The following is a 20523-nucleotide window of genomic DNA, read 5'->3' as shown; positions in this document are numbered from 1 at the left end:
ACACTTGGACAATAAAGATTAAATTTTAAAAATAGAACAAAACCAAAAAGTCTGCTTACCATTAAAAGATAATTCATGGAATTTCCATACATGATTTATTTTGTAATTCAAGTGAATATTTTTTTCTATAATTGGGGCAGGGAGATGACTAGAGAAAGGGATTACCTGGTTTGCAAGGAGTATTATTTTAAATACACACAAGACTAGCAGGATAGAGACATAATAGGAAAGGTGGAAGCTAGCATACTTCCTTTGGCAAATCTCTTAGCTGCTCTAGGTTAGATATTTTAGATGGTACCACCATTTGTAAGAGATAATATTTTATCTCTTACAAACGTAAAATTCTTTATCATTGGCCTTTAAAATGTTATTGTGAGAAAGCAGATTCATTAGTTGAGTTCACTCAAATGTTCACTGTAATGCATCTATGGTAAATTTAAATTTTCTAAACATCTTGAACTCAGTGACTTTTACAGTTCTCTTTTATGCATGTCTCCAACTTGAGACTCAAATTTCAGTTTGAATAATAAGCTGTTTTTTGCAGTTAACAATGCTTATGAATTGTGTGTGTCTTTGCAGTTTTGCAATACAACACACAAATGGGAAAGAATTTATTAAATTCTGAATTAAGAACATTCCCAGGACATTCTCCACAAGGTGACATTAACTTAGTAAATTAATCACTCTGCAAATATGTAGGTTTGGTCATTCCTTCTAATGAGTGGCTCAAAATGGATTGTACTTAGAGTTCAACTAATAAGTTATGACCAACCTAGATAGCATATTAAAAAGCAGAGACGTTACTTTGCCAACAAAAGGTCTGTCTAGTCAAGACTATGGTTTTTCCAGTGGTCATGTATGGATGTGAGAGTTGGACTGTGAAGAAAGCTGAGCACCAAAGAATTGATGCTTTTGAACTGTGGTGTTGGAGAAGACTCTTGAGAGTCCCTTGGACTGCAAGGAGATCCAACCAGTCCATTCTAAATGAGATCAGCCCTGGGTGTTCTTTTGAAGGACTGATGCTAAAGCTGAAACTCCAGTACTTTGGCCACCTCATGTGAAGAGCTGACTCATTGGAAAAGACTCTGATGCTGGGAGAGATTAGGGGCAGGAGGAAAAGGGGATGACAGAGGATGAGATGGCTGGATGGCATCACCGACTCGAAGGATGTGAGTTTGAGTGAACTCCGGGAGATGGTGATGGACAGGGAGGCCTGGCATGCTGCAATTCATGGAGTCCTAAAGAGTCGGACAAAACTGAGTGACTGAACTGAACTGAACTGAACATTTAAAACATTGTCAAGACTGTGCTGATTTCTGACTATTAAATAGTGTGACTTCACATAGAGGTTACCCAGACATGGTCAATTATTTCCACCCTTGTAATTACTTTTGTTTTCCCACTTTTGACAGAAATATAAGTAAAAAGCATTTTAAAAAACTTAATATGAAAATATTGGAAGGGCAAGGATAGTCACTGGTGTCAAAACGACTTCAGTGTGAAGAATTAAAGAAAAGTGGTGGAAACTTCATGGACCAAAGATGAAATGTTCTATCTGTAGAGAGTAGCCAATACTCATTCTCATTTCCACTCATTTCTTTCCAAGAAAGGACATAGACCACTGCTAACCAATGATCTAATTTTATAAGATAAGTTACAAATATAAAATTTTATAAAACCTCTACTATTTATATCTTAGAAATGCACATTTAAAATATTTTTGTTTTTTTGTTTTGCTTTGATTTGTTGACATTGTGAGAACCAGAAACACAGAGAATTTAGAATAAAACAGGAAATATATCTCACCTGTGGGTCACCAGTGACCTCTAATGCTGTATTATCTCCATTAGTTCCAATCTAGATTTCTTGCCCAGGTACCTTCTTACATGTGCCTGGCTAGGATGAAAACCAATATTTATTTCCAACTCTTTCACTTCTTATAGTTTTATGGAAGACGTCTGCCACACTTCTGATAAATGTCTTTTTTAGGTGACTTAATATATTAAAAAGTTTTAGCCAAGTCTTGAGAAGGAGGAAGCTGTTCTGTCTAAGCTCTCATAGGTAGACTCAAGTTCATTCATTCAATGTATGATAATTTTATAGTTTCATTCTTGTTTTAAAGCATTTAACATAATAATTTAAGGTACTTTGATATGAAATTATTACCACGATCAAGTTTGTCAACACATCCATCACTTTACATAGTTACTATACTTTAGTTCTTAGACTTATTTTTAAGTTTTCGAAGAACACATAATTATTCCTTCTTGAACTTACATGTAGGTGGGAAATAAGAGACACAAGTGCTAACACTTATTTTTACATCTAGATCTATAGGTTTATGTCCTAGTGATTGAAGTAGCTTCTCTATGCCACTCATATTTTTCATTTCCAGCATTTCTCCTATGGTAAGATTTAGGGAAGGCATATATGAGTAACTTTGAGAAACACATTTATTGGGTTACCTGATGATATTTGAAGTCATTCCATTTACATCTATCTAGAATATTTTGGTGCTCAAGCCAAATTCCCTGCACATCTCCCACGTGAATCAATCTGTTAAGCTTGTAGAAGGAGTGTATTTAATTCATCTTTTTTGACTTGAGACTTTTTCCCTCATAAAAATTCCAGTGTAGCCTGTGAGTTTCTCACTATGAAGCTGGTGTAGGAATAAGTTTCCCAATAAAATAATTAAAAGTTAGAAGAACCCTTCGTGTTTTCCCTTGGATTTCAAAGCTCAGCAGCGATTCTTCTAGTGTCTGCCAGTCACAGTTATAGCTTCAACTGGGTCAGAAGCTGCCATGCAACAGCCCAATTTATGAATGTAAAAGGAAGTGGCCAAGGCTAGCCCCCCACACCAAAAGGACCACAGTTGGAAATTCAGAGAATCTGTAAAGAATAGAATCGCATACTATCATCAAGAGAATCCTTTGGAAGCACTTTGCTAGTTTAAATAAAGTTTAAATAATGGTCAACAAATGTATTCTGCGGTTCCACACTTAAAATTTGCATCATTAGCAGTTATATATCCATCTTGTTCTGGGTTGAAGTCCATAAAAACGTAGTAACTTCACATTTGATTTTCACAAGCTGTTAATTTGGGTAGTTTTTTTTTTCTTCTTCTTCTTCTTTAATCTATGTTCGCACTGTTCGTCATTCTGTTGTGTCAGACTCTTTGAGACCCCATGGACTGTAGCCTGCCAGCCTCCTCTGTCCATGGGATTTCCTGGGCAAGAATACTGGAGTGGGTTTTTATTTTCTCACAAATTAGACCTTTGAGATATATATATATATATATATATATTTTACTGGCTAGATGCCAACATCTGAAATTTGAGCTAGTTGGATTTAGTGATGATTTATGTGGGGTTGATTAAACCATTCCTGTGAATTGCTTCTTTTTCTGGAGAGTGTTTACAGTTTTCAAACATGAGCTTTGGTTTAAAGTAATCATGTTTCACAAGGTGCATTATTTTAAGGAGGGCTATGGTCTGTGTGCTTTTTTATAGTTACCTTTTAGATCTGTTCCTACTCCATCTATTCACTTGTATGGGGTTTTTTGACTCACTGCTGGTGCTTAGCATTAGGTAAGGGCTGGGGAGATTGGTCTGAAATGGTGTCAGTGTTAAAATGTAGAAAAACTGATGAAAAGTGAAAAGGGAAAGTTGCTCAGTCATGTCCGACTCTTTGTGACCCCATGGACTTTCACCTGTCAGGCTCCTCTGTCCAGGCCAGAATACTGAAGTGGGTAGTCATTTCCTTCTCTAGGGCATCTTACCAACCCAGAGATCAAACCCAGGTCTCCCGCATTGCAGGTGGATTCTTTACTAGCTGAGCTACCAAAAAACTGATGAGAATTTTATAAAACCCTGGCTTGCTCACAAATGATATTCTCCACCACCACCTGCCCCCACCCCAGCCCCAGGAAATAGCAATTTTCCTTTCTTTGTTCTATTGTGGTTTGTTATCTTATCCTGGCAGAAAAAGGAGACAAAGTTCTTTTGAATGAAGACCTCAGACTTAAGTTTTCAGTATTTGGAATCTTAGGCTTGCTTGCAGTCATAGTAAACTCGAGGTGGTCAAGAAAGTTATTGCTGGGTTTAAAGCACAGACGTAGGTTAGGGATTGCATCACAAGAACTGTATGATTCAGAATGATATGATAGGCGTGAATGTCTTCAGTCATTTTATTTATGTGTCATTTATTGAATAAAAGTTTTAGCAACCGCTGCTGCTTCACAAAAAGTATGCATACTCACAAAAAATAAATATAAACCTCCACAGATTCAACTCAGAAATAAATTTTAGACCTTTGAAAGAAAGTAGCCACTGCTACATACTTGCTAAATCAGACTCCAAAGTAATCAATTGCAACAAGAGGGATTTAACTTAGTAAGAGTTTTATGTATGAAAAATAAATCACTGAGAAAAATTGTGGAAACTGCATTTTAGGAAATCTTTAAATTTAGATTGTATTCAAAGTTTTAAAGATGATCCAACCTTTACCAATGTGTGACCTTGCAAACACTCTGATAAGTTATATTTTGAAATGTTCTTCATAAAATGTACTCATAGTCAGTGTCTAGATGAATCATCTGTTTCTTAAATTGTTAAATAATTTTTGTTCCTGCTTTGGTTTCATACATTTTAAAAGGGCATATATATATTTTTTTTGCAGTACCATTTTTCTTTTTCTGAGTTGTTTTAAATTTAGAAATGTCTCTGTAAAGGAAGAAAGGCTAAAAAGTTAATGAAATGTTAATTAACCACAAAGATGATCATAAATCGTAAAGTTCCAATCATCCTTCATTGAGAGTTCATTAATTTCCATGAACAGAAATATTTCCAGTGGTCAAGGAAAATTCAAATGTCCTGGGAAATTCAAGGGTTAGCTATATATGGATTATGTGGTTGTTTAGAAGTTGATAAACTGATGGAGATAATAATGTTACATGTGATCAAAGCCAAATTATTTAGTATAGAAGTTTCTAGTTTTATTTTAACTGGTTATTTCACTGATACTTTCAAATAATTATATTTTGTCTGATAATCATACAAGTCTCCAGGATGCATAAGTATGCAAAAACATTAACCAAGAAAGAACAAGGAGAGTAACAAACATCTGAAGTCAAATCATTTATTTGGATCAAACATTCAAATCCTTTTATGACTTGTTTATGACTTTAGAAAGTCAAATAACTACCATCTTTCTAGAATTTCATATTAGGCTGAAAGAAATATACTATGAATTATTATAAAACACATAAGTTTATTTTGACAGGTCATTAAATGAAACAGGCATTTTAATACTCCTTGTATGATTGGCTTAAATTTGACCTCATGCAGAAATATTATTTAATATATATTTATGAGGTGGACTAAGGACAAAGTTAAAACTTCATGTGGTTTTTGGTTTTTTTTGGCCAATTTTGATCATTTGAATATGTTTACTTATTGAAATTCTTTCCACATCCTGGTCAACTCTCATAAAAACGTTTTCTGCCTGTTTGTATCTAGACTTAGAGATAACTTTACATTTCAAAATGTGTTGTTTTCCCTCAGGAAAGATCCTATCAAGTATTTTCCTGGAAAAATGATTATATAAAGATAAATTTGAGAGATGGGGTAAAAGACTGATTTCTAGTTGCCCCTCTAAAGATTGAACCAGACTGTAATTTCTGTAATATCCCTCTTATTTGTCCTTGTATCTCTAGAACCTAGGAAATCAACTTTTACCAACTCATTAAATAGTTATTGAATTAACGAAAGAATAAGGTTATTAAAATAACTGTTATAAATTCATTCATTTATTCATTTATGCATTCATTCAAGAAAGAACTATTGGGCGAAACTATTGTTCTAGGCATTGTCCCGGAGACTAAGGGCATTCTTAACTTTGCTATGTTAGAAGTTCCCTGGGGAATCTTAAAAAGCCTTTTATTTTTTTATTTATTTTTTGTTTGTTTGTTTGTTTTTTTCTAATTTTATTTTATTTTTAAACTTTACATAATTGTATTAGTTTTGCCAAATATCAAAATGAATCCGCCACAGGTATACATGTGCTCCCCATCCCGAACCCTCCTCAGGTTAGGAAGCCAAGCCACAAATTCATTATCAGATTTTACCTGTGGTACATGTAAATTGGGATAAATTCATCTCTTCTAAAGATCCCCAAAGTATCATGAAGTTTTGGGGCCTTCCTGGAAGTGACTTTCCTTACTGCTCTCTAAGGCTACGACCTCTGTAAGTCAGTTGCCTGACCACCTTTCAAAAGAGCTTTGTAATCATTGGCTTCATAAAGTCATCCTTAATTTCTTTTTTTTCTTTTTTTTAATTGATTTTTTAAAATTTTATTTTATTTTTAAACTTTACAATATTGTATTAGTTTTGCCCAACATCGAAATGAATCTGCCACAGGTATACCCGTGCTCCCCATCCTGCCCTCCTCCCCTATTATACAGAGTGAAGTAAGCCAGAAAGAAAAACATCCTTAATTTCTTAAAGCTGTCTAATTTACCTGATTCAATAAGCATCACTCTCAAACATGACATTCTAGGCAAAGATTGTTTACATAACCACAGTTTCCAGTATGTGCTATCAATAAGAAAAACAAACTCTTATCAATCTATTCAAATGATGGTCTTGCCATGAAAATAATATACATAAGAATTTCTAAATTCTAGAAGGATCAAGTGAAGAGATAAAATATATTTCTGTTTACAAAAGTGCAGTCTATTAAATTATTATGAGTTGTAGATAGAAATATATAGAGCTAGAGATAGAAGATATGGAGAAAAATAATGGATCTCCTTATATGCAGAAAATAGAATATTCAAACATCAATAATAATCCAAACAAAAGTGAACATCACCTTTCATTAGGTCATTCAATTCTATATAACTAATTTTTATTCAACTTGCTCATATGCTAGTAGTTTCATGAAACTATCTGCTTTTGGACTAGAGTACTGAAAATTCTAACTCAAATTCAGCATTATGATTTTCAAGTTGTTTAAGCAATGCCACCAGGTGCCTGTGTCCAAGATTACTTAGCATAGTTCTTTCATTTGTCTTTTGTTACAGTCAATACTTTCTGGTTTGTGGCTGAATACAAAATATTTTAGAGAAGCATCAAAATGAAACAAAACAGACAAAAAAAATCTGTAGATGACAAAAGAAGACAGTGGTGCAGTGGTAAGAAATCCACCTGCAATGCAGGAGACACAGGAGACGTGGATTCAATCTCTGGCTTGGGAAGATCTCCTGGAGTAGGAAACCACAACTGGCTCAGGTATTCTTGCCTAGAAAATTCCATGAAGAGAGGAGCCTGGCAGGCTATAGTCCATGGGGTCGCAGAGAGTCAGGCACGACTGAAAGACTGAGCATGCGGAGCATAGCTAGCTCTCATACTTGAATGTGCCGAAGCTGCTGGTTATCTGATATTAGAGTTACAGGGAGAGATGAATCAGCAGGTTTCAGCCAGTATCTGGGTGATTAGAAAGCAGTGACGCTTTGGTAAACACTGCCACAGAAATATCATAATGTCCTTTACCAGAGCCAAATGGGAAAAATGTCATAAGATTAGAGAGAGAGCTTTTGAGAAGGAAAGCAGGGGGGAAAGATCACAGGTTGTGTATGATTCCATTAGTGTAAAATTGTAGACAATGTAGTATAATGTATAGTGACAAAAAAATAGATGACTGGTTGCCTGGGAAAGAGGGTGGAGGGGAAAATAGATTGATTACCAAGGGACACAGGGACAGTTTATGGGTGACAGAAATGTTGGGCTTCTCAGGTGGCACTTGTGGTAAAGAGCCTGCCTGCTGACGCAGGAGACACAAGAGACACGGGTTCAATTCCTGGGTTGAGAAGATCACTTGGGGTAGGAAAAGACAACCTGGTATTCTTGCCAGGAAAATTCCATAGACAGAGGAGCCTGGTGGGACTGCAAGTCCATGGGGTGGCAACGGGTCAGACACAATTGAATGACTGAGCACTTATGTAACAATATGGCTGTGGTTAATTATTAAAGTAATTTTCAAAGGAGAAAGATCTGAAGTGAATCCTTACTTGAAAGCCCTTCTAGTCTAGAAGATACCAGATGCTAATTAACTAGGTAAAATTGCATCAAAGTTAATGTTTTAAAATATCTGATATTATGGCCAATAACACTACACTGCCTTTGAGTAATATCAGGAAAGCAACACCAGGACTCTAATAAGTAGAAACATAACCTTGATGGCTTGGGCTTTGACAAATCTCTAGAGACTTTCTATACAACATCTAAGTTCTGAAATATGTATAGCATTTTATTCATATAAATTTAACTTAGAGAAGACTAACCAACTTTTCTGTTTTGGCAAGATTTCCTATGCAACTCACCAGTAGTAATACATCACATTGACCTATTTATCTAGCATCTTTCTTTTTGGAAGGTAAAAGAACAAATCTTTGTGACTTTTTCCAGGGGACCTCTGAGAAATCTCAAAGTCAATTTTAGGTACAAAAGATATAATTCAGAATTCAATTTTGAGAAGATAGGTGAACAAATTCAGACTCAAATGTACATAGTTATAATGTTGTAATTAAGTCACTAAATCATGTCCGACTCTTTGCAACCCCATGAACTATAGTACGCCAGGGTCCTCTGTCCTCCAGTATCTCCCGGATTTGCTCAAATTCATGTCCCTTGAATCAGTGATGCTATCCAATCATCTCATCCTCTGGCTCACTCATTTCCTCTTGCCCTCAGTCATTCCTAGCATCAGGGTTTTTGCCAATGAGTCGGTTCTTTGCATCATGTGGCCAAACTATTGGAGCTTCAGCATCAGTCCTCCCAATGAATATTCAAGGTTGATTTCCTTAGGATTGGTTGGTTTGATCACCTTGCTGTCCAAGGAACTCTCAAGAGTCTTCCCCAGCATCACAATTTATTTCTCCTTTTATACCTTTCTTTCACATTTAAAGATGTTATATATTGCACCCACCCTGTTAATCCAGGTTAATCTCACTATTTTAAGGTGATTTTATTAGCAACTCAAATTGTGTCTTCAACCATAATTCACCTCTGCATGTAACCTACAGAGTCATGGGTTCTGGGAGTTAGGATGTAGGTATCTTTAGAGGTCATTATTTTGCCTACCACAGCTAGTTTTCAGTTCAGTTCAGTCACTCAGTCATGCCTGACTCTTTGCGACCCATGAACCACAGCATGCCAGGCCTCCCTGTCCATCACCAACTCCCGGAGTCTACCCAAACCCATGTCCACTGAGTCGGTGATGCCATCCAACCATCTCATCCTCTGTTGTCCCTTTCTCCTCCTGCCTTCAATCTTTCCCAGCATCAGGGTCTTTTCAAATGAGTCAGCTCTTTGCATCAGGTGGCCAAGTATTGGAGTTTCAGCTTCAACATCAGTCCTTCCAATGAACAGCCAGGCCTGATCTCCTTTAGGATGGACTGGTTGGATCTCCTTGCAGTCCAAGGGATTCTCAAGAGTCTTCTCCAACCCCACAGTTCAAAAGCATCAATTCTTTGGTGCTCAGCTTTCTTCACAGTCCAACTGTTATATCTATACATGACCACTGGAAAAACTATAGCCTTGACTAGATGGACCTTTGATGACAAAGTAATGTCTCTGCTTTTTAATATGCTGTCTAGTTTGGTCATAACTTTCCTTCCAAGGAGTAAGCGTCTTTTAATTTCATGGCTGCAGTCACCATCAGCAGTGGTTTTAGAGTCCAGAAAAATATAGTCAGCCACTGTTTCCACTATTTGCCATGAAGTGATGGGACCAGATGCCATGATCTTCGTTTTCTGAATGTTGAGCTTCAAGCCAACTTTTTCACTCTCTTCTTTCACTTTCATCAAGAGGCTCTTTAGTTCTTCACTTTCTGCCATAAGGGTGGTGTCATCTGCATATCTGAGGTTATTGATATTTCTCCCGGAAATCTTGATTCCAGCCTGTGCTTCCTCCAGTCCAGCATTTCTCATGATGTACTCTGCATATAAGTTAAATAAGCAGGGTGACAATATACAGCCTTGATATACTCATTTTCCTATTTGGAACCAGTCTGTTGTTCCATGTCCAGTTCTAACTGTTGCTTCCAGACCTGTGTACAGGTTTCTCAAGAAATTCCTTCAGAATTTTCCACAGTTTATTGTGATCCATACAGTCAAAGGCTTTGGCATAGTCAATAAAGCAGAAATAGATGCTTCTATTTCTCTCTCTCCAGGAGAGAGTTTTCTGGAACTCTCTTGCTTTGTCTATGATCCAGCAGATGTTGGCAATTTGATCTCTGGTTCCTCTGCCTTTTCTAAAACCAGCTTGAACATCTGGAATTTCATGGTTCACATATTAGAGGGGGCAAATAATTCTTATGTCAGTCATAGGAGGGCAAATTGGAAGGTCCAGTATCTGGCTTTATCAGCAGCTTAAAGCAAAAGGGAAAAGTTCTGTGTTTGATCTTGTCAGAAGTGAATAAATCTACAAGTCTTATAAGAGTATGAGAAAGAGGACAGTGAGTGAGTTTATGGTGACGTATAGTTCTTTGCAGTAAACCATTTCTTGAAACACAAAGCAGTAGGGTATATCTAAAATTGTTCTTGTTTTCTGGGAGCAATGGCATCCCACTCCAGTACTCCTGCCTGGAAAATCCCATGAATAGAGGAGCCTGGTAGGCTGCATTCCATGGGGTCGCTAAAAGTCAGATACAACAGAGCGACTTCAATTTCACTTTTCACTTTCATGCATTGGAGAAGGAAATGGCAACCCACTCCAGTGTTCTTGCCTGGAGAATCCCAGGGACGGGGGAACCTGGTGGCCTGCCGTCTATGGGGTCGCACCGCGTTGGACATGACTGAAGTGACTTGGCAGCAGCAGCAGGGCCCAGGTAAAGTTCAACATTGCCACTCTCATAAAATAGAAAAAAGAGTAAAGCAGAAAAAGTAAAGAGAGGAAGGAACAAAAAACAGAATATCTAGGGCTAAAGCTTTAGCTCTAAATAGCTGAAGTTTGATTTCCAGCTCTCCAACTTAAAAGGATTTTGTGATGGTGGGGCAGGGAACTTAAATGTAGTAAACCTTAATGTCCTTATCTTTAAAATGATTATGATACAGGATCTACTTCAAACTGTTGAGAGATTATATATGAAAGTGCTTATTAAAGTGCCAGAAGATAGTTAAATGCTCAATTAATGTTGTCTTTTGATAACTGATTAATGAATCACTCCAGTGAAATCTCAGTTGGATAAGAAGAGATATGATATATGTTATGTCAAGTGATCTCTCAGTTCTTAATAATTATGAAGTTTTCATGAGCCCTGAATATACAATGGAAGAAATAATTTTTGCTTTCTTATTCTCTTCCCTTCACTTACAGCGAAGCTCCTCGCAATAAAAATTTCAGTCACTGAGATTAAACTCAGTCTGTTTTTGGTACTTGAAACCTAGAAGATTCCATAGATACACTTGAAATTCTAGCCAAATTGTCAAAACCAAATGCACAGGAGACTTGATGCTGCATTTCCCGTTACTGTTCCATGTGTGAGGTCTCAATATCTTCTGCCAAAGAGGGTGATTGGACTGATAGCATATAATTTTTCAAAAGAGTTAAAAACATGACTCCCATGCAAATATAAAATAAACATGTCAAAGGCTTACGAACCCATTACTTTACAAGGGAACGATCAAATTAAAACTTGAGAATTTGGCTTACAGAGATTTGTATTCTAGAAAAAAATGTATTTGTATTGCTGTGAACAGGAATCTTCTGCATTGCCATCAGTTTTCTGTCACTTAGCTTCTAACTATGAGGAGCTGTAAAAATAGCCTAATCAACAGCAAGTCATCAGAGATTCCCAACCTCTTTGCCCCATTAGATCAGACATAGAGGGTCTGCTAGGCAATCTTGAATCTTCTCTTTTGCTGATTTTCAAGTCTTGGACAATTTGACTGATGATTCAGGACATTAAATCAGAAGAGTTGTGCAATGAGGTGAAGGTCTTGCGAGTGATTCTGAAGAGTTTGTTGTGAATGGTTCCAAAAGCGCATCAAGAAGGGACTGTACACCAGAGATAATCCCACAGATGATGACTTGAAACTTTTGATGATTTAGATTCTAAAGGCAGTTGATTACTTTAGCTCATGGCATTTATGAGTTTTGGGATATGTTTGTGTGTGTGTGCACACATGCTTCTGTGTGTTTAACAATTTCTTTGACTTGTATTTAAGAATCAAAATGCGCTGTTTACATGCATCCTGAAATATCCTTGGGGAACAAAGTTTTTGCTAGTTGCCCAAGTCAGAGTAACAACTCTTGAAACTGATTGATTTAGTGTCTCGTATTCTTTCATGTATTATTTGTCTAACCAAAATGTTCCAGCTTCCTACTTAACTTCATGTTTCAGACAACTTAACAGAAGGAAAAGACCTACTACTTTGAAAAAGAGCTGTAATTTTTGTTATTAGGGAGAAGAGTTAGTACAAGTAGGGTCATCTCTAATTCCATCAGATTGAAATGTTTAAGCAGATTCTTCTGCTTTTGGTTTTAGAAATTAAATATATATATATATATATATATATATATATATATAAAATAGGTAAAATACTAAGTTGTCTGTGAATATATAAGCTCATCTAAATATAAATACAGTAAAGCAAGGATGATTTTCAAAAGTCAGAAAAATTATGTGATAGTTTGTTTTAAAGAAAGGCAGCTTTGGGTCTAGAAACTGCGAAGCAGATATAAGGAACTCCATAAATTTTGAAAAAAGCATCTCAAGCATCTCTCTTGGGAGGACAGTGGTAAAGTCTGTATTTACTGTATGCTCAAGTATACATCATAAAACTCATTGCTTACCTTCTTTTTATTTATTTTTTCAGTAACACTTTTCATAGAGAAGCAATAGGGAAAACAATTGGAACATGGACAACAGAAGAGAATGAAGAAAGCCAGCACATTCATCATTATCAGACCAGTTTATATTTTTTCCTCTCTTTTAGGGAATTATTATTGCTTTTGCTAGCAGGGTTTTAATACCATCTAGATGTGACTGCTCTCACATTTATTTCTATTTCTGATCTCTCTTCTCATCCTCAGACACACAGATTAAACTATGCTCCTGACATTTTCACTGGGAGGTCTCAAAGACATCTTAACCCCTTAACTTCTCTCTTATTGTTACTTCCCCAGTATTTCCCTTCTCAATAAATAGCAATTCTATCCACCCTGTTTTTTGTGTTATAAATTGAGGAGTAAACTTTGACTTCTCTCTTGACAGTACTGTGGCATACCTCTCAATTTATCCCCATGTCCCATCAGCTTTACCTCTAAGATATAGAATTCAGATCTATCTACTTCTTTATCTTCAGTGCCACAGTTTGAAATCAATCCTCAGTGAACTACTGGGCTACTCGAACAATCTTCAAGTCTGTCGCACACTTTTCACTCTTTTTGGGGGAGTGTTAATGTTGAAGGTATTTATATGTATATATTTATATATATATACACATAATATTTGGAGAAGGAAATGTCCACCCACTCCAGTGTTCTTGCCTGGAGAATCCCAGGGACAGGGGAACCTGTTAGGCTGCAATCCATGGGGTCGCACAGAGTCGGACACGACTGAAGTGACTTAGCATATACATAATATGTAAGTACATGATATAATATTAATATGTATATAAATTATATGTATATATAAGTATATACACATATATGTAAATTTTCCTGGAGAAGGGAATGGCTACCCACTCCAGTATTCTTGCCTGGAGAATTCCATGAACAGAGGAGCCTGGCAAGCTACAATCCATGGGGCCGCAAAGAGTCAGACTTGACTGAGTGACTCACACACACACACACACACACACACAAATTTGTTCTGTGTCAAGTGTTTTTTACATCTAAACTCCCTTATGTCTAACCCTGTTGTTTTCTAAATATTTTATCATTGGTAATTTTAATTTTATGTTAAACAAGGAACTATTTAATAGGAATTTTAACCTCTAAATCAGTTTTTATTTTCTGTATGAGATTAATGTTTTTAAACATAATTGAATTCAAACATTGTACATATATATATTTGTGTGTGAAGATATATGCATGCATATATGTGTATAAATATATATATATATACACACACACACAAACACACACATACATATTAGACAATAAAAGTGTTGGTTTATCCCTTCCACTGAAAGGCAAACACTTCAAATTAGACCTTTAAAAATATTGTTTTCATCATATACATACACATGAAAATATTTTATAACTTGTGATTTTCATTTAAAAATATATAATGGCCTTTTATATTATTCTCCTAAGTTCTATTTGGACCCTTGGTAAGAGAATATGGTCATGGTATTTCTACTTTTTGTATGCCTGAAATGGGAAGAACAAGAGGAAACATAATCCATGTTTTTCGTGAGCTAGTTGGAACTGTGCTTTTAAGAAGTTGATCCAAGAGTGGTTTAAATTGGCATGGGAGGAAGACTGGGCAGAAAACCCTGTTAGAACACTGTTGCAAGAAGGGACAGAGTCCAGACGATACAGAAAGTAGCAATATTAGAATGAAGTGCTTGAGGTGATTATTATAATGATTAGTGAGGGTGAGGAATGAATGATGGTGTGAGAAAGAGAGGGTGAAGATGAGTTCTGAAGTAGGAAGACATTTCCTCTAACAACACTGAAGGGCTCTCAAGAGAAGGAGGTGGGCTGGCAGGAGATGATACACTGAAAAGACATAATGTGGTCTTCCTGACTTCTTTTCCCCTGTTGAAAAAAGTAAGAATTTGAGTGAACTTATAATTTTCCAGTAGAGCCCACCATGTCTTTAGGGGGTGGAAACTTTCAGTCCCATGCCCATCCCCAAGGAAGGGAGAGGAGCTGGAGATTGAATTCAGTCACCAGTGGCCTGCGATTTAACCAGTCATGCCCATGTAATGTCCCCACTCCAGTATTCTTGCCTGGAAAAATCCCATGGATGGAGGAGCCTCGTGGGCTGCAGTCCATGGGGTCGCTAAGAGTCGGACACGACTGAGCAACGTCACTTTCACTTTTCACTTTCATGCATTGGAGAAGGAAATGGCAACCCACTCCAGTGTTCTTGCCTGGAGAATCCCAGGGATGGGGAGCCTGGTGGGCTGCCGTCTATGGGGTCGCATAGAGTCGGACACGACTGAAGCGACGCAGCAGCAGCAGCAGCAGCAGCCCATGTAATATGGAGAAGGAAATGGCAACCCACTCCAGTGTTCTTGCCTGGAAAATCCCAGGGACGGAGGAGCCCGGTGGGCTGCTATCTATGGGGTCGCACAGTTGAACACAACTGAAGCGACTTAGCAGCAGCAGCGGCACCATTATTTGTAGTGCAATGTTTAAGTGCATGAATTGTATGAAAATTAGGGTTGTACTAAGTAAAATGCAGTCTGTAAAAGAGATATTGGAAATAGAGGAGTATATCCAAGTCACGTCACTTTTCCAATTCAAAATTATGTTGAGCACCCCCCCTTGAAATGTATTTTATAAGAAATATTGACTTAATTCACTGTATTTCTCAGTATAAATGCTCCCTAAATCCTCAATATTGAAAATTATTGTGGTTAACTTAGGCACTATCTATTTTGAATAATAATGTGGATTATTACTCAATAGTAGTATCAGGTCACTTAGAATTACACTCAGGGTAAATAATTTTACTAAGTAGTATGTATACTGAAAACATTTAATAATAAACCTATTTGGACATATTTATGGACATGAACTTGAGCAAATTCCAGGAGATAGTGGAGGACGGAGGAGCCTTGCACGCTGTCCATGGGGTCACAAAGAGTCAGATATGATTTAGCAACTAAACAACAACAACAAACTATAGTTCATAATTATTTATGATAACAAATGTTGAGAAAGAAAACATAAAAATTCTTTTTTTATGAAATCAGCTACCTTATGAGATTTAATAATACTTATATATGTACATGTAGCAGAATATAAGGCTTTATTAATAAGTGGATATATGTTATTCTATCTTTCTATTATTTTGCAAGAAGCAAATTTTCCACTGTTGTTGAAATGGAATATATGGTATGTAATTATATTTTAAATAGACATACATATACATATATATCATGTAGAAAGATGAAAATACAATTACATCAATTTTATAAAAATGATTTATGCCAACAATTACTCCACATGGGAGAGAATGGCACATTGCAATAATCACTGATCTTGAGCTCATAAATATTGAAGTAATGTCCTGAGGCTTTATGAACAAGAAAGACATTCAGTGTTTCACAAACCCTGTGACATATAGTTTTAGTCTCCCATTTAGACATTTGAAGTGATTACAGAGGTTACATTACATCCTTTCTGCAGTCTGTATTATTCTCCACATATTTATTTAATGTACTGCATAGTTTACAAACTTTGTAAGCTAATTATGATATGTAGATGCTCATTACAAGTTAATTTTGAAATGACAACCATATTATTTAAGTCACAAAGTGTAAGTATCAAGGTAAGAGAAACAAAATAAAAATGAGAGGAGTACATCCTTTAGTCGAGCAGAAATGTTTTGAATTTTCCACCTCTTCCTAATTTTTGCTAGGCCTTTGGTAGTTACCTGAAAGAGCAGTTTAAATGCTCAAGACTCTGCACTTAGACCTTCCTTTATTTGGCTCTCAAAAGTTTATTCATCTCGTAATTACTTACAAGATTGGGTTCATAATATCACTTGCACTATATCTGTGCACAATTTAAGTGACATCTTTTAAGAGTAGCCTTACCCTGTGTGCTGAGTTTAGAGTCCAGCCTCCATATAAGATGAATTCCTCTGTACTTCAGAGAAACACTTTCACCATTTTTTCTCAAAAAGTGAAGATCAAAGGGTTGTCCATCTTCACCCACACTCTCTACCCTATAGGCCAGTCCGTTTTCAAATGTGTCCCTCTGCCTACAAGGCAGGTTCTGTTGTCAGCAGCTGCTTATTCAGCTCTTGACCTTAAAAAAGTGGGATGAAGGTGTCCTATTCAATCATCGGCCCTTTCTTGCACTGGGACTTCTCTTTACTTTCATTTGCTATTGACAACGGCACTCCACTCCAGTACTCTTGCCTGGAAAATCCCATGGACGGAGGAGGCTGGTGGGCTGCAGTCCATGGGGTTGCTAAGAATCGGGCACGACTGAGCGACTTCACTTTCACTTTTCACTTTCATGCATTGGAGAAGGAAATGGCAACCCACTCCAGTGTTCTTGCCTGGAGAATCCCAGGGACGAGGGAGCCTGGTGGGCTGCCGTCTATGGGGTCGCACAGAGCCAGACACGACTGAAGCGACTTAGCAGCAGTTAGCAGCAAGTGACATGTTGCCAGAAGCATGAGTGGTAATTGGCTCTTTATTGCTTAGGGTTGATAATAGTATGCTTTAAAGTTATATTTAGGTAATTAAATATAAAATAATATTAAAACAAAGCCCTTAAATGTCTTTTGTTCTGTCAGTTTTGTCCTAAGAATTTCCTATCTCTGATCCCAAATAGGTGAAAAATTTACTTGAAAGAAAAACAAATCTTTGCTTAAATCTGTTGAGTTTCTCCAGCTCCCTTCCTGTGCAGCCCTACCTTTCTTTCTTAGCAGGACTTAAAGAGTAAGTGAGGGGTTTCTGTTATGTCAAAATAAAGCAGCCCTGCAAAGGTTCTAAAGTCAGAGTAGTTGGCTTCCATGCTCATCTGATTGCTCATTCCATGCTCATTCCAAGCTGACTGACAGCTTGAACTCGAGTACCTTCCTTAATCTCTCTGTGCCTTAATACCCTTAAATCTGCTACATGGGGATAGTGGAAAGTTTCTCAGATGTTTTTGTTTGAGCAGCTTTATTGAGACTATAATTAACTGCACCTATTTAAAAGTAGGATTTGATCATTTTGGCATATAGTTATATGTACCTAAAGCCATGACCTCCTTACGAGGGCTCTCCACTCTACAGAGTTTATGTAATAATGTATGTAAAGCAGAGAAGAGTCTTACAAAATGCTAAAAATATTACTTATTTCTGTGTTCATTTTATTCCTCAAACCTCTAATTTTCTCATCAATTTTACTGTAACTGGTTGGTGAAGTGTTATCAATGACCACCATGATTGCCAGAGCACCATTTCTTTGTTCTTATTATCCTGGAAATTTCTACTGTATGTGATATTGCGATGAAAAATTCATAATAGAATTGATATTATGAAGAAGTAACATTTTGTAAAGACTGAGCAATCATTGTGACTATTAAAATGACAATATATTAAGCAAACAAATTCGTCAATTACTGTGAAATGTAAGCATCTACCTTGTGCTGGATTCTTGGAATAAAAAGGCAAGTAGATCTCATACCTGCCTGCCAGGAATCCTTAAAAACAAATAAGAAAAAGGAAACAGTTCAACGTGGTAAGAGTGGTAGTAGGTATATGTAAAGAAGAGTGAAGAATTCAGATTTTTATGCTCTGAAGAATCAGAGAAACTTTACAGAAGAGTTGACATTTAAGCCAGTTCATTAAGGATGATTAAACATTCATCAGGTGAATAAGAAAAACTACTAAATTCAATTAGTAGAAAAATAATTAGCAAAAATATGAGTGATTTAGAGTAGGGCAGAGAATCCAGGGCAGGTTAGGGATAGGCCATATAAAGGAAAGAGCCTGGATGTGAATGAAGTTAGAAGGCTTGGTCATGGCCATAACTTGATGGTAATGCAAAGGATTTTGAATTTTAGCATGTGAGTAAAAGGATGTTATTGAAGATTCTTATTCAGAGACATAACATAGACAACTTTGTATTTGAAAAATACATTACTGATGCCAAGTGGAGGATGAACTGAAAGGTAGGGAAAATAGGGTAGAGGGAGTAAAACCCATTTGACCACTTTTTTAGTTAATTGTTCAATCTTTGGATGAAATGAAGTTGAGGTGAAGCCTAGGCAATGAGCAGACAAGTGGGACAAACATATATCAAAGGTAGAATCAGTAAGATTTAAAGAAATATTGAGAATTGAGGGCATGAGAGAAGATGAAGATGATTTAATATTCTCACTTGGGAACTTGAGTTGATGGTGGTGTTCTTCACCAAGATATGAAATCCAACACTTTATTTACTGCACAGAAATACATAATTTTATTATGAAATGTGTTCATATTATTCATAATTATGGACTCTACATTTTAAGAAATATCTGTAAAGATAAAATTTCACTGTTTTTACTGCAAAATTTAAGAACAGTGTTGAAATGGATTTGCTATATAATATAGCCTTCCCTACTTTTCATAATGTAAGCAATTATAATAAATTATACTTTGGAAATATCTTCTTGACTTCCTTTCAAGATGGAGCATCATTAATCCTGAAACACTCTCCTAATGGTTCACACTCTGCTGGCATCTATTGGTGAGGCCCATCTTATAAGAATTCTGCAGTGTGCCAGCTTCCCTTGGGCTTGTCATATATTAAATTCAAGACAAACTTTACTCTTGGCTTTCATGCTTCAATTCTCTATCACTTTCTCAAGGCCATGAAACTTCACTCTTGTGTTTTGTGATAACAAATGTCCCTGATATCTTTCATCTTATATTGTGTCAAGAAGAAAGGGAAGGTATTGCATGGACTCAGCTTCCCTTTTTGCTGTGTTGACTCTGAAAATGCATCTTAAGTGATAATAGTAAAAACTCAGGGAGCAGCAATGCTAAAGAGAAGAATTTTTTCCTGTGCTAAAGGAGAATCTGGGTCCTTGTCTTGATTCTGCCACTAGCTTAATATTTGACCTTGAGAAAACCATTTGACTTGCCTGATGCTCCATCTCATTCATATATATATAAAGACTTCTATTCTCTCTAAAACTGACTTTTTGGCAGTCTGGGTGAACATAATTCCTATTTGCTTTTTTTCCAACTGCTTCTGAGTAGTGGGTTTTAACATTTTTCAGTGAAAAGACAATAGGATGGGGTGGGAGATGGGAGGGAGGTTCAAGAGGAAGGGGACAAGCCTATACCTATAGTTGATTCACATTGATATATGGCAGAAATCAACACAATATTGTAAAGCAACTATCTCCAATTAAAAATAATTTTTAAAAATGTCAGATTAAAAAAAAGAATAAGAAATTTATTAAGAACTAATTATTTGATAGTAAAGATATTTGAACAAGTTGCAGATATATACGGCTTTTATTTAGAATTACTGATAAAGGCAAGGCTCTTGCATGTGAGGATTCATCAGCCGCCCAGGCTGTTGCATAAAGGGCAACTAGAAGCTCAGCATTAACAGCCATATCATTCTGATCGTGTCCAATTAGGCAGGAGCTGTAGAGCTCATCGGAGGGTAATTTGAAGCAGATGCCAGCATTAAGACACAGATGTAAGACATTTTTCAATGGCAATGAAATGTGTGTGGTATAGGATGGCTGATGGCTTCATCGTCGCTTTTCTTGCCATGGTTACAGTGGTAAAAGGCACTAACATTCCACTGCTTTTAAGCTCTTGGATTACTCCCAGGAGCAG

The sequence above is a fragment of the Bos taurus genome, chromosome 28, assembly GCF_002263795.3.
Source record: "Bos taurus isolate L1 Dominette 01449 registration number 42190680 breed Hereford chromosome 28, ARS-UCD2.0, whole genome shotgun sequence".
NCBI lineage: Eukaryota > Metazoa > Chordata > Mammalia > Artiodactyla > Bovidae > Bos > Bos taurus.
The sequence above is the reverse complement of the archived record's forward strand: the minus strand, read 5'-3'. Positions refer to the sequence as shown.